This window comes from Hylobates moloch, unplaced genomic scaffold (genome assembly GCF_009828535.3).
Source record: "Hylobates moloch isolate HMO894 unplaced genomic scaffold, HMol_V3 SCAFFOLD_3, whole genome shotgun sequence".
NCBI lineage: Eukaryota > Metazoa > Chordata > Mammalia > Primates > Hylobatidae > Hylobates > Hylobates moloch.
In genome coordinates this window covers 154,273,530-154,292,018 of record NW_026652278.1, presented here as the reverse complement: position 1 = coordinate 154,292,018, position 18,489 = coordinate 154,273,530, and the positions used below count along the sequence as shown (strand labels likewise).

The 18,489-nt window shown below is 36.5% G+C and overlaps 1 long non-coding RNA gene across 1 annotated transcript in view; it reads right to left on the bottom strand.

Moving 5' to 3' along the window:
* LOC116465992 (uncharacterized) overlaps positions 1-16,474 on the bottom strand; it is a 78,106-nt gene extending 61,632 nt beyond the window's left edge. Inside the window, exons 1-3 of the long non-coding RNA XR_004247312.1 lie at positions 16,362-16,474; positions 15,262-15,345; positions 8,793-8,962 (exon numbers count right to left, since the gene is read on the bottom strand). This is a non-coding gene — a long non-coding RNA (uncharacterized LOC116465992). The remainder of the gene's footprint in view (positions 1-8,792; positions 8,963-15,261; positions 15,346-16,361) is intronic.
* Positions 16,475-18,489: the final 2,015 nt, after the last annotated feature.

Genomic DNA, 18,489 nt, shown 5'->3' with positions numbered 1-18,489 from the left:
CTTTTTCAATTACAGTATGAGGAATCCCAAAGGAGGTCTTAGGTCGGCTCAGTTTGGGTCAGATGTCTGTACTTCAACCAACCAGTTAGGACAGAAAGGAGGATATCTTGCTGGCACTTGGGGCGGGTCTTCCTCTAGCATCCAGGTGGCAGGGCTGGTCCCACAGATGGAAGGACAGCAAGGTGAATAGACAAAACTATAGATGTCCACTATAGACCTACCTCAAAATACTGATGTAGTTTAATCTGGTTTTAGTTCTTATAATTAAGATGTTGAGTATAGTAACTGTAGTATAGTTTAATCAAGTAAGTTAGATTGCAGTGGGTTTTATACGGTTATACTTCTGCTGTAACTGAAAATCTACTTTTTAAAATTATTATTATTTTTAGAGATAGGGTCTCTTTCTCTGTTGCCCAGGATGGAGTGCAGTGGCATGATTATAGTTCACTGTAACCTCAAACTACTGCTCAAGCGATTCTCTCACCTCAGCCTCCCAAGTAGCTAGGACTGCAGGAGCATGCCACAACACCCAAGTGTGTTTTGTGTTTTTTCTTTGTTTTGTTTTGTTTTTAGTTTTTATTTTTGAAGAGACAGGGCTTCACTATGGTGCCCAGGTCTTGATCGCCTGGCCTAAAGCAATCCTTATGCCTTGGCCTCCCAAAGCACTGGGATTACAGGCATGAATGATGCTCGACCTTCTACTTGTATTTGAAGGTAAAACTGGCTTACAATTACTTTTAAACTAAAAACCAACAGTGAAATCTGGAAACCATAATCCCAACTTTGCATGAAGATTAAAGGAAAAAAGCACAGATCTGAAACAAAAATGCTACTGATCCCACCTGCAGGTCAGCTCTATAGTCAGAGTGCTCTTAATCTCACCTCTTCTTCTGATCATCCTTCCTCTTCTACTTTAACCACTTCTGTGTTTCAGTAGGTTGAAATGACCTCTTACTGCACATTGCAAATCACGTTTTCAAGATGCTCCTCAATTCATATATGGATAAAAAAGATACAGAAAAGGGAAATTCACTTGTCCTGCTCTTGTAGGAAAAAAATAAGCATTCTCATTGAAATAATTTAAGAATAAAATATGAGAACACAAGAATTTCCTTGGTAGAATCTTTATTTCATAAATTAGTTCCTAAAACTATAGAAGTGTCTGGGTGAGCTTTTCTAGGGTACTGAGGATGATTTTCATTTGGTAGGAAGAGTTTCAAAAAGCAAATTTCTACACCTTTTAAAATCCTAACCTGTTTTCGGTATGCTACCATTTAAAAATATTATGCCTACCTGAAAAATCAAAAGTTATCTATATATGTAAAAATAGGAAGATCTTAGAATTTGTTGCCTAAGCTTGAACACTTTTGAGATTGAAAGGGGGGCATTATTAAAAATATGGCTGGACAGCAGAGTAAATTGAAACAGTTCTTCCCAAATCAAATTTTGAAACCACTCTACTTAGAAACAACAATTGATCAGTTTGGCTTCCCATTATGCTCCATTTCCTACTCACATTGTAAAAGAAAAGAAAATCCTTTGCTTTTTGGAAAAATGGGGAATGCTACAATTGACTTATCTTCCATGAAACATTCATATGTAACTGGCAAATTTTAAAAAAGAAAGCTGATTATGGATACTGTCTTAAATCACAGAGACGCCACTTAGAATCTATAGTTTCCTAGCCCAGCTAGAGTCAGTAAGTCAGGCCTTAACACACTGTTACCATTTGGACTTGGCCAAAAGAAAACGAGGCCTTGAAAATCCTCGACTGTGGTGGACCACAGCCTCGCCCTTCTCCCACGGCTCTGGAGATTTCCAATGGGCTGAGGCCTCTGTCCAACAGCAGAGATGAAGCCATAAATCAGACTTTCCTTGGAATCACGGGGAGAGGACTGGGGCAGTTACTGGCTATGTTTATTCTCCACAAAGGCCATTGTATCCCGACTTGTTCAGAGCGGTTACTTTCAGATTAAAACTGAAAGGAATGCATCGATTGAGTACTGCACACACTTAAAGTGTAAAAAGAAAAAAGCAGAAATTATTTTGAAGTAATTCTGTTTGCCAGAATTACTTAGGCTTTGAGCTTTTCTTTCAACCCATTTCCAATTTCTAGCATTATGTTGTCATTATTCAGTTATGATACAAAACAATATAGATACTGATGCAAGGCATTACTGCAATGCACATTCTGACTGCTGTGTTCTGCCCATTAATTCCTGTACTTCTCTTACTCTCTGAAAAGTATGAAATCTCTTAGTATTGGTCATCATTTAAATCCCTCATCGATACTGGAAAATCTCTCCTCTTTCTAAGTGTGCTTTCGTTCTGTGTTTCTCTCATAAGATTTTCCCACTGTTTATTCGTGGAAATACACTTTTCATTTACACAACTATGAAGCACATTTTTTTAACTCTATGGCCTGCTTCCCATAATTCTAAGGCACTCAAATAGATATGTCAGATAGACATCTCATTCTTTTCCTAAATGGAAGGTAAGGAAAAGCAGGTGACATTCCAGGAGCCACATCAAAAAAAAAAAAAAGTCTCTGGTAACTGTGTGTTGAGATATTAAGGCCAATGGTCCAATTATACACTATTAAATTCCATGAGTGAGTAGGGATTAGTTCCTTTATTTACAAGGACCACCACAGTGCTGGATGAAGCCACTTAAAAGTGAATTCTGTCAACTTGTGAAGAGCAATTCTCTAGTACCAAAAGTCTTTCAAAGTATGATTTATTACCTCCAATAACACTTAAATATAGGCTGAAATCATTCAATCATTTTTTCACAGATTCAAATAAATTTGTCAGAAAGTTATAAATCATAGCCCAAGGAGAGACAGGGAAGCCTATAATATTCTGCACATTATCCATTTGGGGTATGAATCAACCAATTGTGCTCATGATAAATTGAACAACTTATGTGCCTCACACTATTAAACATAATTTTAGTGAAGGAGTCACATAATTTTCTTAGTGGTATGCAATAGTCTTTTTTAAGCTTGTGAAATACGTTAAATGTTAAAAGAAGGAAAGAAACACATACCCACCTGTATATATAGATATATATGTACACATCTTTATGTGTGGATACATGCATAAGCTACACATACATGTGTTCACACATATAGATATAAATTATGATAGAGAGATAGAGGGGGAGAATAGATATATGTGTATAGAATAAATTAATCACAGACAGCAAACAGAGAGGTTTAGAGTTAAAATAATTATTTACCAATGTGGTGTAGTGTTTGGTGCATGCCAACTGAGTAAATGATCCTTTCTCTTCCACGAGCGCAGATCTCCACAGTGCTAAGTTTACGAATTCAGTTTTCTACAGCTGTAAAGACTAAATAGGATATTTCCAGTTCATCATTATGAACTCCTAATTTTATGAAATGTAAAAGACTCATAGATACCCAAAGTATGCAATGGAAGTTATCTCTTCAAAAATAATAGGCATTAGGATTTAATTTTAGTTTTAAGGCCTTAGGGCTTTTAAGTGTTTAGAAAACTATTCAAATGATAATAAAACTGAGAGAACAGCTGCTTTTGACAGTTTATGTTTCTTCTAAGCGTCACGACTAACTGTGACTAATCCCTCCAAATTAACTTAATTTTGTAGAATGAAGCATATCAAAATATTGAACAAAATCCTTCTTGCGAAGATGAGCCAGATTTGCACATTCACCCTTCTTGACTGTTGCAGAGTCACCTGGGGACGCTTAACATTCCATAGTTCAACAACCCTGGCCATTTTTTATTTCTAGGGAGTAGTAAACTTTTACTTTCTTATTGGAATGTTTTATACCTGAATATAGTTTATGTCCCAGTTTTTACTTTCTTATCTTACTAATAACTCACTTTTAGACAGAAATAAAGGAAGGGGACTTCAGTTGACAATAAGAAAAATGACTTAAGTGAACAACAAAGAAATAGATGCCAAAAAAGCCCTCCTCTTATTTTTCTGTTTTAAGTATTTATAATTTTTTCATTCTAATAATACCTTTGTAGAAGTTGGCGTGTTGGCTAGATGATTTTAAAACGGATGATAATTTATATTCTGAAGCATCCCATGCCCACATAGCAATGGGATTGGAAAATACTTTCGGGCCACTCTCAGCAATGATTGTGATTCTCTGATTCTCAACAATTTACTCTGAGCAGGTGAAATAAATTCTGAGTAGCAAAGAAGAAGGTCATAAATTTTCCATAATGTAATTATTATAATTGGGTTACCTACCTATGGAAAAATGCAAGTTCAAATGCACAACGTTCCAGACGCTGGATTGATAAAAGCCTGAAAATTAGTTTTTAATAAAAACTGTTTGTAATCTAGCCCAAGGTATGTCAATGAACCAAATGTGCATGATTGAAATTTGCAGAAAAATCTCTTGGAAAATAATAACTCAATTTTTCTAAGTACTTTGCAAACATTTTATCCAAAAGTTTTATAATTTGACTCATTACAGAGGCCCCTCAACTGCCCCCCTGCAAAATTATAGCCAAAACCCAAGGACAAAAATTAACTTTTTTTAGTTGCCAATGTTGAAATTACTTTTTCTGTTCCAACCTCCTTGTTGTCTAAGTGGCTCCCCGAGACCAACGTCTGAATGAATGCAGGGAAGTTTCCTTTGAATGTGAGATTACACTGGCCCAAAATAAAAGCTTAATTTTTCCCTAGATCTTTTCCTAGGAATGATATTATTTCTTTGTATAATATGTTCAAGCTCTGATGGTGTCTATTTCTGCAGTCACATCACGGCGTCCTAACCCCTTACTTCCCTGAGGTTCACAATTAAGCTGCCCAGCAATTTGAGAATAGAGCCCATCTATAATCCACTGGATAACGAGCAACCCTCTGCTGAACACTGTGAAACTCCCACCAGTAATGAAATGCATGTTTTGCTAGCAAGTACTATCCAGCTTTAGAGAACATTTTCTTTTTTCAGTTTCCCATGCCATAAAAAAAAAGGAGAAAAATATTTCTTTTTTTCTTTATTTTCCCCTTAGCTCAGAAACATAAGTAGTGTTTCTAGATCTCTTGGATGTGCAGAAGGAAATTTGGCCCCACTATTTAAAGATGGTGATCATGGTGTACTTAGGACTTTATTATTCAAATTATTTTATTTCTTGGCAGAAAATTAGGTCAAAAAATAACCAGAGGCTTTAAGGAATAGGAACAAACAGCTGTTGAGGACTGTTTTCTGGTTTTTACCATCCTTACAAACATATCAAAAACCCTATATGGATCTTATAGAAATAAGCAAGAGTATTTCGAGTAAGCGTTTAAAGAACAATACGCTACAGACTGTTCTGTAAAGCAAAGGGGAAAAACGTGTGAATGTTTTTGCATGTGTTTATTAAGAAGGCTGGGCAAATGTACCCATTCAATTAAGAGTCCCAGATATGCAAAAGCCTAGGAATCAAGGCACGTCAGGATGGGTTAACAAGCACCATGGTTGAACATCCCCAGTTTTGGGTTTAGCATACCTGTTGTCATGATTTGGGGCACATAAAGGGCACAAAAAATAAAAGCTGATAGGAGAACTATTCTGAAAGAGAATTATCTTTTAGAAGCAAATCAACTTGACCGCTGACTTTGGTTGTAAAAAGAAAACCCTCAGCACATTGATAGGGTAGTTGACAATTGAGAAATTAATTAAATTTTACATCCTAACATAAATTTGGGTTTCCAACAGCGGCCCAAGAGGAAAGGTATTAGAGCAGGAATAGAGAGGACAGAGGGGTGCAGAGGAAGAAAGTTGGGGAGAAGCCAGCCCAGGCAGAGCACAAGGGCAGGGACCTGGGACCTAAGAAAAAAGAACATTCTGAGAGCAGTGCCTGGAAGAAGGAATGACTGGTGGAATCTTAGGAACCAAATGTTTAGTATTTAGTGTAAGACTTTTTTAAATAAGTTTCTTTTTTTCTTCTTAATGTTGGGCTAGGCTGTATGACTTAAACATCTAAGGAGATGATAACTGTTCTTCAATGTAGCTCCCCCAACCTTGTCGAATGAGCTACAGATCATTCCTAATAAACCTGTCACTAAAGTATATGAGTGGCATTTGAGGAAATAAAAAAGTGGCTGGATTCCATCGACCTGGAGAAGAAAGGAGTCCCCAGCTGGTAGTGGAAAGGCTAAAGAAAAATAGAAACTTGAATGGAAAAAGGAATTTAGAAGAAAAAGCAACCAGGAGAAAGTGCCACCTATTTTGTGCGGACACATTGGAACCTCAAGCCATTTTTATTTAAAGATCAAAGAACCATATGCCCTCAACAGGCTGAGACTAGAAGAAGTCCAGGCAGTTGGCAGAGGGCCTACATATAAAGTAATCAGCTTGGGTGGTGAGTCTGGTTAGCATTCAGTAAAGTCAAAGGAGAGCCATAGAGTGGGTGCATGGAGCCATTTTTCTGGAGCTACTTTAGTAATGTTCACCTTAAGAGTACAGTCACGTGTCACTTAATGGCGGTGATACTTTTCTGTAAATGTGTTGTTAGGTGATTTCATCATAGAGTGCACATGCACAAACCTAGATGGTATAGCTTACTACATACTCAGGCTGTATGGTGTAGCCTATTGCTCCCAGGCTACAAACCTGTGCAGCATGGTACTGTTTTGAATACTGTGGGTAACTGTAACACAATGGTATTTGTGTACCTAAATACATCTAAACATAGAAAAGGCACAGTGAAAATATAGTGAAACTCTACCTCTACTAAAAATACAAACAAATTAGCCAGGTGTGGTGGCGGGCACCTGTAATCCCAGCTACTTGGGAGTCTGAGGCAGGAGAATCGCTTGAACCCAGAAGGCAGAGGTTGCAGTGAGCCAAGATCATGCCACTGCACTCCAGCCTGGGCAACAAGAGCGAAACTCCATCTCAAAAAATGTATATATAGTATAAACGATAAAAAATGCTACACCTATATAGGGCTCTAACCATGAACAGAGCTTGCAGGATGGGAAGTTGCTTTGGGTGAGTCAGTGAGTGAGTGATGAGTGAATGTGAAGGCCTAGGACATTGCTGTATACTACTGCAGACTTTATAAACTCTGCACACTTAGGATACACTAAAATTATTTTTAAAAACTTATCTTTCCTCGTTAATAAATTAACTGTAGCTTACCATAAACTTTATTTCATAAGCTTTTTAATTTCTTAAAACTTTTTGCATCTTTTGTAATATCAATTAGCTTAAAACACAAACACATTGTATAGCTGTACAAAAATAATTTCTTTTTTTACATTCTTATTCTATAAGCTTTTTTCCTATTTTTAATTTTCTAATTTTTTTTACTTTTTAAATGTGCTTTGTTAAAAACAAAGACACAAATGCACGCATTAGCCTAGGCCTACACAGGGTGAGGATCATCAGTATCACTGTCTTCCACCTCCACTTCTTGTCCCACTGGAAGGCTTTAGGGACAATAACATGCATGGTGCTATCATCTCCTATGATAATGATGCCTTCTTCTGGAATACTTCCTGAAGGACCTGTCTGAGGCTGTTTTACAGTTAGTTTTTTTTTAATTTTATTTTTATTATACTTTAAGTTTTAGGGTACATGTGCACAACGTGCAGGTTTGTTACATATGTATCCATGTGCCATGCTGGTGTGCTACACCCATTAACTTGTCATTTAGCATTAGGTATATCTCCTAATGCTATCCCTCCCCCTCCCCCCACCCCACAACAGGCCCCGGTGTGTGATGTTCCCCTTCCTGTGTCCATGTGTTCTCACTGTTCAATTCCCACCTATGAGTAGGAACATGCGGTGTTTGGTTTTTTGTCCTTGCGATAGTTTGCTGAGAATGATGGTTTCCGGCTTCATCCATGTCCCTATAAAGGACGTGAACTCATCATTTTTATGGCTGCATAGTATTCCATGGTGTATATGTGCCACATTTTCTTAATCCAGTCTATCATTGTTGGACATTTGGGTTGGTTCCAAGTCTTTGCTATTGTGAATAGTGCCTATAAGTAGGAGGAGTACACTCTAAAAGAACAATGAAAGTGTAGAATAGTAAATACATAAACCAGTAACATATTCATTTATTATCAAGTATTATGTACTGTACATAATTGTATATGCTACCCTTTTATATGACTGGCAGCATAGTAGGTTTGTTTACACCAGTGTCACCACAAACACATGAGTAATAAGTTGCACTAAGATACAACAATGGCTTTGCTGTCATTAGGTGATAGGAATTTTTCAGCTCCCTTATAAGAGATGGGACCACTGTTGTATATGTGCTCTGTTGTTGACCAAAATGTCATTATGCAGGGCGTGACTGTATACAGCTACCTCTTCTCTCAGCCCACTTCCAGATAAAAATTAAAAGAGCAGCAGGGTCATCTCTAGGAAAATAGAAAATGAATGATCATCTAGGACCCCCACACCCTGAAATCACCTAATTTTGACAAATAATCTAGAAGGCAACATCTCTAAAACCCTTCAGGATACTAGACCGATAATAAACCAGACCCATCAGTTAATTAATAGAGAAGCAATGTTTCTGGCTTATATTTTTAAAAATTGGATATAGCAAAATATGTTATTTACTATAGATATACACCTTCTGCCTACAAGAACTTGAAAATGAGAGAAATAATCATGTCCTATAGACAGTAAGTGTTGAATTTAAACCATCATGATTTAAAGTGAAAATAGTGTAAAAATCATATTTAAATGCAATAACATATCTAAAGAAAGAAAATAGCCATAAAGCAAAAAAAGAAAAAAAAAGAGATTTTGAAAGACAAAAATAGTGAGTACCTACTGAAGCATTATGCAATGGAACGCTGCATTTCCTTAAGGTCTCGACCTGTTGAGTCAATGGGCATGAGGTGCATTTGGTTGAGGTGCCCTTAATTGACATCTTGAAACACTCAGATCATGAGCCTCACTCCACCATTACTCACCAAGCAAACTCCTTTTTATGTAGCTTATCTATAAAGAGATAAATACTGATCAGATGTAAACAATATATTGTACATTTGATGTTTTTATGTGCTGCTGTAGGTTAATAAATTGGCCATTCTGATTTACATATCAAGGTTTTGAGCTTGCAGTTTAAATCTTTTTCTGAGAGGAAAAAACACTTTTAGAGTGTTAGAAAACCAGGCCACTGAGCCTAGAAGGCTGGAGGTGAAGGTCTGGATCATTACAAATTACCCAGGTAATCCCACCCCACAAGGCATCTATGGAATAGTCAGAGTGGCTTTTTTGGTGCTACCCTGACTGTGCAAATGTCTACCTTGAAATTCGACAGAAAAATATCTCACTAATGTTCATTATTCTCTTAATATATAATGACTCAAAGTACTACTATCAAATACACTTGGCCTAAAATAAAGAATAGGAAAATAATGAACCAACTGTATTGAGTTTCACTCAATAAGTGTGTTATTAAAGACAACAGAAACTGAGTAGCTAGATTAAGAACTAAAATATACTTTAAAAGAATGAAACACCCTACAACTCTTAATTTACCGCTTTAGTCTGAAAACTAATATATCTACATCTGTTATTAAGGTAGAATTTGGCTAATTGTAATCTAATATATTAACTTTAGGTTCTCTTTTATTTTTTTAAATATGTTATGCTCAAAGATCTAGGTGGCATCATTGCGATTTTTTTTTATTACTTCCCATGTACAGAAAAACTTTGCTATCTGGGAATAACATTATTTTTGGCTTGGACCTTATGTGGAGAATTGCAATGACACATGCAGCTGTTGAAATGTAAATGAGAAATAGGTTAACCACATATGGAAACTACACTTTTTATTCCACCTCTCTGCTCCTTTCTCTTAGTTTAATAAACCATACTCAACTTCTGCTTAACAGAGAACACTACTAAGTACTGTCTAGAAATTTAGCTTAATTTTTTAGATTTCATATTAATTATACCATTTTCACAGAGACAGAATTTGAAAAGATCAAATAATTAAGCTAAAATGTACATTAAATGTATATTAAATGAAAAGATCAAATAATTAAGCTAAAATGTATATTAACTGATAGTCCTTTGAAGCATATCTAAAACATCTTTTATTTCCCTGTCTGGAGAAGTAAAGGTTTTTCTGTGTGTAAAGTGATGTGATGTGTATTCATAAGTAGAGCCTATGTTACATACTGACTCTCAGAATCAAGACAATAGTGATATGGCTTTGAGATCAGAACCCACAGAATCCAGCATATCAAAGTAAAAAGCAGCTTATAAAGTTTTCTTTTTTAATTTTGAAAGTATTTATTAATTCACCTGTTTAATAAATATGTATTGAACGTCTTCAGTGTGTTAGGCCTTATTTTGGTGCTGCGATACATAAACTCTGTGTTGCCGTAGATTACATTCTAGTGTGAGAGATAGACTCTCAGCAAGATCAATTAAAATGAGTTGTCTATTAGACAGTGATAAATGCTGGGGGAAGGGGGAGAAAAAAACAAAAAACATAAAAACAAAGCAGGGAAGAGCTGTTTTGCTGGTGGATTTTGTAATTTTAGATAGTGCAGCCAAGAAAAACTTTACTTGACTCAAAGCCTGAAGGACATTGGTTAAAAACCAGCAAAGAAGTGGAGAAGAAACCACATGGATTTGGGGAACATCACTGTCACAGAGAACAAGGCCAGAGGTGCTGAGTGAGGAGGAAGCATGTAAAGGATGACACACGCCGGGTGCAATGACTCACGCCTATAATCCTAGCACTTTGGGAGGCTGAGGTGGTTGGATCACGAGGTCAGGAGTTTGAGACCAGACAAGCCTGGCCAATATGGTGAAACCCCGTCTCCACTAAAAAAAAAAAAAAAAAAATACAAAAATTGGCCGGCTGTGGTGGTGCCCACTTATAGTCCCAGCTACGTGGGAGGCTGAGGCAGAGAATCTCTTGAACCCGGGAGGCAGAGCTTTCAGTGAGCCAAGATCGCGCCACTGCACTCCAGCTTGGGTGACAGAGCGAGACTCCATCTCAAAAAAAAAATAAAAAGTATGACACACAAGTCCATGTGGCTGGAGCAGGGTGGAGAAAGGGAGATTAGGAGGAGTTGTGGTAAGAGAAGAAACAGGCCAGGGTGGGAAGAAGGTTCTGTAGGGCCTTGTGGGTCATAAAAAGGACTTGCAGCTTTTACTCTGAGTGACATGAGAGCCATTGATGAGTTTTGAGCGCAGGCATGCCACGATCTGAATCGCATTTTAAGAGGATTACTCTGAGGCTGGGCGTGATGGCTCACGCCTGTCATCTCAGCACTTTGGGAGGCCGAGGCGGGTGGATCACGAGGTCAGGAGATCGAGACCATCCTGGCTAACACGGTGAAACTCCGTCTCCACTAAAAATACAAAAAATTAGCCGGGCATGGTGGCGGGTGCCTGTAGTCCCAGCTACTTGGGAGGCTGAGGCAGGAGAATGGTGGGAACCCAGGAGGTGGAGCTTGCAGTGAGCCGAGATCACGCCACTGCACTCCAGCCTGGGCGACAGAGTGAGACTCCATCTCAAAAAAAAAAAAAAAAAAAAAAAAGAGGATTACTCTGGCTGCTGTGTCAGGAAGAAAACGAAGAATCAAGAGAGTCACTGATTGAAAAATGCTGCTATTTGGAAAGCAGTTCATAAAATAGCTGTTAACCAATTGAAGAAAAGGAATTGTTTTTGAGTACCAAGAAGTTTCAATGATAAACAAAAAAAAGATAATCAAACATTTCTCCCTCATACACATGCCGCATATAGAGCAAACAAGGATTCTTAATCTGCATTTTAATGATTGTGTCCAATTTAAATACCTACTTTCATGCACATATAGTAGTACTTTCTCTTTCAGAGCATGACCTTATGAGATAAAATAATATTTAAAATGTTTATTATTCCTTCTTTCCAAGTATGATATTATCATTAATTCTGAGAATGATTTCATAAACCTTTTGGCTAGAATGTAACTTGTATGTGGCTTTAATATAAGAACTAAAAATTTGTATCTATCTTTAGTCTTCATTTTGGTGACAATACTCTTTTTTTGTTACTTTTTTTTCTCATTATGAAAACAACTGATTTGTCAGATTTTACTGCGTAATTATGAGAACAACATAAAACCTTCTATGGTTTCCTTTCACTATTTGAAAAAGTTCTGTAACACACAACACACTAAGGACAAGGTTTAAATGGCCCACAGGGCTGATAAAATTTGGTTTTTAAACGTTCATCAACCTGTCTGACTCAAGCTTTTGCTTTCTGATTATTCTCATAAATTCATCATACTTACATTTCCACTTGTCACTACAGCAAAAGATTCATATTGCACAATCAAACTGAAATCTTCTTTATTCTTAGTACTTAAAAAACTATTTTGTATTTAGCATTTTTACTAATATTTTACTATTATTTTAATGTTTTGCTGAACTGTATTTTGAGTCCTTGATCCACTTTGCGAATTTGGGATATATACAGCACTATGATCACAGCAATAACAAAAATAGGATTACCAGTAAGCAAAAACAATAATACACAAATATGCGAACATAAATTATTTAGACAAATTAATGAATAAGAGCTTGTAGCACATATACAATCCTTGAAAACATAATTATTCAGAACATAAAGATATTTCTGCAAAAAATCATTATTATTCTTATACTTCAAATTTAAGAAATGTATGTGAGAAAACATTTCAGTCTAAAATGAATAAAACACCTATGAACCACCCATAGATCATCAGGGGCCACCAGTGTTCCACGGACTATGCTTTGAGAAACTGCCCTAGGGGGTTATTGCCCTAGGTTATTGCCAGAGCTTAGGGATGGAGAAGCTCTCAGAACAGTAAGGCATCTCGTTTCAACAAGGGGATTTGGCTTTCATCTAATTTACATATTGGGCTTCTGAGGAAAATTTTTTCTTCAAAAAATGTTTCTGCTGATTTGAAAAAAAGAAACTTTAAGAAGCATAACCACTAAGTTTGTCTAGAAGCAGAAATGTGAAACAATCAAAGACAAGTTACTTGAAGAGAACGATATCATACCAGCAGCTAGAGGCACAGTTAGAATAAGAACCTAAGGCCCCTAACACAAGACAGTGGTTTTTTCACTGTATCATATTCTCCTCTTTATACAAAAGGAAGGAAATCAGGATAGGAACCTCTTAAAGCAAAAAACTATTAAAACTGTGCAAAGAAGGCCTAAAGGAAATGCCTAAAGTAAATAACATATCCAGTAAAACTTCTGGCGTAGGCAAGATAAAGAGAAGAGAAATATACAGAATAATCTTTATGCTACTTCATGCTCTAAGAAAACAAAAGAAAATTAATATTAACAAAATTTCTCATGTTATACTGTTACAGGACTTAAAACCAAAAATGGATCGGCAGATTTTGGCATACCAGATTGATTGTTCAGTAAATTTAGTAGATCTACCATCTCGTCTGCCCAAATTTTTTGCTATTATTGAAGTTCTTTCTGTGGAAGACTTAGAATTCACTTGTCAGAGTTCCATTCTCTGATCATACCATTTCCCAGCCAGAACTACACTAAAAAACAAGCATCAACTGCTGACCTTTCAAATTCATCACTCTTTGAAACTCCAATCACAGAAAAATACTTAGGAAAATGTGCCTCTTTCATCTCTGTGTGGTGGATACTTAGTTCTTCCTACAGAAGCTGGCAACCCCGGTTCCTTTTCTCACTTGTGAGAAATGCTTTGAAAAACCCATGTCCAGCCAAAGTTCTCAGCCTTCTATTTCCTTCTTTACTTAAAATGAGGAAATGATTTGTAGAAAGGGGAAAAAAAACAATAATAGGATTCATTTATTGTCTACTTAGCTGGTCTGAATTATCTCCTAATCCACATCTTTGCTGACTCTAGGAACTCAAGTCCGTTCTCAGCACTTGAAAAAGGCACCGATTTTGCAAAATTTTGTTCTCATAACTAACCTGGGAGTTGGTAAAACATAAATGCTAAACTTTCTTCAACTTACACTAGATGCCTAGGTTAAAGTTACTATATATATAATAGACGGCCAAGGAATAGACAAAAATCAACATTGTGTATGTGTGCACACACGTGGGTAAGCTCAAATATATACATTCAAGTCTTTGCAATGCTTCACATTATTTGTTTTCACATCAAATTACTTCTGTATGCATAGTTATTTGAGCTAACACTGAAGTGCCTTTGCACTCCCCAAGTAACCACAGATTAGTAAAAGCTAACATTTATCGAGCACTCACCAGGTACCAGTGGTTTTGCTGGGCATTTCATGTGCATTGTCTCATTTAATCCTCACCTCATATGAGGTGGACACACTTTATAAATGCTCAAACTGGGACTTCATAAGTTATATTAATTTCCTGAGGTCACAGAGCCAATGATGACAGTACAGAGCCTGTTCAAATCTAGGTCTAACTAGGTAGCTCCTAAGCTGGACCACACTCTCTCCATAAAATGTAAGGATGCTACAAGGATATTACTCATTAAATTGCAGTTTCCCCTTCAGGAGGACTCATGGGAGAGGCCACTGTCAGTTTCAGTACCGAAAATAATTGGGCTTCTCCTGAGCAAATGATTCCTTTTATCCTTATATTGCTTACTAAAAGTGCAAATGAAATTCATGACCCCCTTTCAGCAGGGAAGAAACCTTAAGCATTTACCTAGCAGCATATTCCTGACTTCACGATTTTGTTCCTATTCTCATTCTGTGAGCCCATTTTCTTTATTCATGTAATTTGGTTTTCGTTTAATCTTGTCTTATATTCTGTATCCATATAAGCCATCTTAACGGTTCTCTAGGGCTAAAAGGAGATAAATGTACGAAAGAATAAGCAAAACTGGACGATAAGAGTTTAGAAATGTGAAAGATATTCCAGAAAAGACATCACCCTATGGTGAAAAATTGTTTCAGATAACTCGAATGGTGGATCAATCACAAGTGTCAAAGTGATAACTTATTCCAAGAGACTGACCTATGACATTGCTGATGTGATGCTTTTCTCAGACAGTAGGATTTTGGTTTTTCACTAAAGAGCTTCATCATATCAGCAACAAGTTGGAAACATCAACTTTAACTTTTCTTCCAAAGTTGTCTGGAAAGCATAAAAATAGAGATCGGTGGTGGGGATTTGGGTTGCTGATAAGAGAACATGTTGCTGCTACTATTTTCTGATTTTTTTCTTTCAGTTCATAAAACAGATAATGTATGTTTCTTTTTTCTCTTCTAAAACTTTACATTAGAGTGTATTTTTTAGCTAGACATGTACTTGAATACATGCATTACCTTTCTCTTAAAAAAAAATTGCAGAAAACCCCAGAATAAAGACGAAAGAAACTCTATTTTCTTTCCTTTTTCCTTCAGTAGTCCCTGGCAAATGAGAAGAAAGAAGGATTTCTCCTGTGTAAAAACAACTGATGTACTGGTGTATTCAATAAAAATATATATAATAATTCGATATTTTAAATATTCAATATAATATGAACTTAGTCAATGTTTATATTACAAGACAACACAAATTACCAATGATTATAGGCTTGTCTTCCATATACACTACAGTACTGTTATTAAAATCGTGAAAGGATAATACGTCTGTATGAACCAGTACAGAAATAAACTCCATAATTTACCAGATTTTTCCCTCTTTACTGTATTTATTATATTTCTAAAAATAGGTGAAATCACAAAATTGTAATGTTCCATCTTTTTGACAATCACAATTAATATCTTCTCTGTAATTTTAATTTATAAAAAGTTGGCATTTTAATGTAGACTTGAACAATATATTGTGTCCATCACAACAGTGGGGTTTCTCGCTCTATATCCCCTATAAAGAACTCATCCTACTTGTGTTAAAGAATATGAAAGTAATTTTTATTTTTTTATTATAAACTTTTCTATGGTTGGATTATGACATGCCCATAGAAAACTTTATAGTTAAAACACGTTTACAAGGACAATAGAAGAGTCCTGAGGTGTGCTATCAGCCATTGGTTCAGTACAGTGCTTTCCTTGGGTAGTTTACATCTGGATTCTCCACCTTAATTCCCATCAAATTAAATGTTTTAGCTGAGGCTATTTTGAGAAAATGTAAAACAAACAAAACATGTGTAAGGATTCCCTGACAGTTTAATCATCCACATTCTCCCAAATCCTTGAAATGAAAGTTAATTGCCATACACCTTACCATCATTTCACTTTTTCTGTCAGGACTAATCGATCCCAAGATCCCTGTAAAAAGGAGAAAACTTAGCCCAGATTAAATCAGTCCACTGCAGTATATATTGAAGAGCCATGTCGAAATTCAGCCTCTTAAAACACACCCTCTTAAAACCCACTGTGTAGTCATTCGTTTCTAAACTCTCCTTTCTTGAAGATTGACTTACTTTTTTACAGGGGATCTTGGACGAGGAACTTCTCTGGAGAGAATTCAAGTCTGGCAGTATGGCTGGCATGGGCCTGCGGAGAGATCACTTCAGTGACCACTGAAACAAACACCACCTGTGAGCTAGCACATGGCAGTTGTTTAATGAAGCACAGCATCACATGCAGAGCAACTTCTGATGGGAAACGAAGATCCCACTGGAAACTGCTAGGGGCATTAGACAAGCAAAATGTAATTATCTGAACTGAAATCCAGCTGACATCTCTGACAACAAATACCAGGGGATCTTTAAGGATCAGATGCTCCATTTTAAGTCAGTGCCTCTGGCTTCAGTGTTCTCTGCTCCGCCTTGGTCCCCCCAAGGTGGAGAGAACACCTCACACTGAGTCACCAGCATGTACTTTGTCTGCCAATTCTTTCTGCGAGCAGAGAGGAGGTTGGGCTTACACTAACAGAGTAATTGAGACACGTATCCAAATATTTTAGGCCAAATGAATTTTGATTCTTTCCAAATTAAAAGAATCATATAATATTTATAGAAGCTAGAATTCTGCCTTGCCCACTTCCCTATCCCAGACAGAGCCAGTTTCCCTTGCCTTTTTAAAGTAGACATTTGGAGACAGGGTATCTCGGATTGGCCGTCTGTGGTGCCCAATGAAGACATTCATTTAAATTGTGTCTTATGTAAATGAAACTTTAAGAAAGAACTCTTGGACCTTTCAGCCATGGACTTTGTTGTTGCTGTTGTTGTTGTTGTTTTTAAGGCAGAAACTAAGTGAACAGATTAAAACCAGGATATGATCTGAGCTGTGCCAATGTTTGGTCTTGGGATTTTAAGTACCTCGAGTGAGATGAGAGACCGCAATCACAAAGAAGGGCTCTTTGCCGTAAGAAAAAAAAAAATGAAAACTTTGAAAGTTTTCAAGAATATTAAGAATTAGAGCTAGAAAAGATGTCTTTGTTCAATTATCTTTTAACGGTGAAGGCGTAGTTCTTCTAGTATATATACCATGGATGTTCTCCATTTTAATTTGTAATATTTCAGCTCACATTAGCTGAAGTGCCTTCCCTTGAGAGGATTTTTATAATCTGTCTTAGCTGTTAGAAAATTGTTGCTGGTACTTTACTTAGCTCAATTTTTCCTCTGTTTAGGTTCATGCTATTAGTCTTAATTACATTCTATTGGACTTCTCTAAATAGTTCTTTCCTTTACTCCTTGATTTATTTACCTCATCATAGGAAAAATACTGTTTACTTCCTGAACAAATGTATCGTTGTCTCTGTCATCATTTTATTTGCTTTGAGTCCTCTCCTCATTGCCCGTTTAAAGAGAGTGAGTTTTGGTCCTGTTTTATGCCATTATCTGGCATAATGATTAACACCAGTGAACTGGTTTGAATGATGATGTATATAGTTACCGTAAGTGTAAAATACTGATGGGGTTGGTAACTTCCTTTAAAAAAAATTACAATCTCAGATAATGTACATGAGGAACTCACTCTCACCATTACGTAGAAAGGTCATGAAACTGAATATAGGGATTGCCTTTTTCGTGCTCTACTTCTCCACGTGCTAACATATTCAGTCTTAATTGTGTAATTATTTGTTTAATATCTGCTCTCCTCTTTAGACTGAAGCTTCATGAGAGCAGGGCCATATTTCTCTACTTTTTTTCAGGATCTTTAAAACCCTGCACAGTGACCATTACGTCATAACATGATTAACAAGCATTTGTTGAGCAAAGAAATAAATGAAGTTGGATCTCAGAAACTCACAGAGCCTTGTGTAGCCTGTCATCTCCTTTATCTTCTCTATATTACTCCAGTCCTTTCACCACCTCTACCTTTTAGTTTGGTTTTATAAGATTATTTGTTCTCTGACTCATATTTATGGAAATATAGCTAATTATCAACAAATACTATTTCTACTTCCCTGAGCTCCTGAAATTAAGCACAAAGGAATTTGTGATTTTGGATTAATATTTGTCAACTATTCAAAATAATGAACTCACCTAAAAAAAACCTAGGTCCTCTTAGCAAAATTGACCTTATTTAAAATGATTAAGCCACCCATTCACATTACAGAATTCTAGATTTTATTCTTTGCCAAATTCCAAAAGGCCTTCCACT